Genomic DNA, 929 nt, shown 5'->3' with positions numbered 1-929 from the left:
ATATATATATATATATATATATTGCTTCTTTCTTTTTTGCCATATTCGAATCTTCAATTTTATTAAAAATAGAGAGACATAATTTCAGTGTTGACCATTTCAGATTCTCTCTTACTCTGCATATGCTTTGTAATTTTGGCAACCACTCCCTTGATTTCTCGATTATTGATAATTTCGTAAGTCTAAAACGTGTTTTCAGAAAGGCGAACTTTTTTACTAAGCCGTAAATTTATATTACTTTTAATTTTAATGTCGTAACTCTCTTTACCTTTCAATAAAAAAATACAAAACATGTGATAAAAAAAATAATACTAATTTCTTGTTGTTTAATATGTAGGTAGGTGATATAAAAATATATATATTATATAAATATATAATATAATATAATATAATATTTTATATATGTATATATATATTTATGTATGTATGTTTGTATGTATGTATGTATATATGTGTGTGTGTGTATTGCCAACCACATTGATTGATTCATTCTCTTCTTATGAACTTTGACTAATCTTGGAAGATTGTAAACAGCAAAAATTAATCAATTAATCGATTAATGTGATATCGGACAATAAGATTTAAATTCGAGATTTTTAAAATGAAATTTTAGATTTTAATGGTTAAAATGTCTTCTTGAAGATATCTCAATTAAGTAATAATATTGTAAGGCATGATATATTCACTTTATGAGAGACAAGTCGATTCTTTGGCTCAGGCTGAAGCTATAGGATTGAATGCAACAAGGACTGTTTAAGAGTTTAGTCAGTATCACTTCCTCTGAATTTTTTTTATTTTTTATTTTTGTAATTTGGAGTTTCTTTGATTTTAATGAAGCTTTTTTAAGCATGCAGCAAGCTTTCTATAACCAATATCTATAGATCACAGCAAGGAATTATGGGAGAAACGTGCTGACCAGAACTCCAAAC

Source organism: Theobroma cacao, chromosome 1, assembly GCF_000208745.1.
Source record: "Theobroma cacao cultivar B97-61/B2 chromosome 1, Criollo_cocoa_genome_V2, whole genome shotgun sequence".
Lineage (NCBI taxonomy): Eukaryota > Viridiplantae > Streptophyta > Magnoliopsida > Malvales > Malvaceae > Theobroma > Theobroma cacao.
This window is presented reverse-complemented; position numbering follows the sequence as displayed.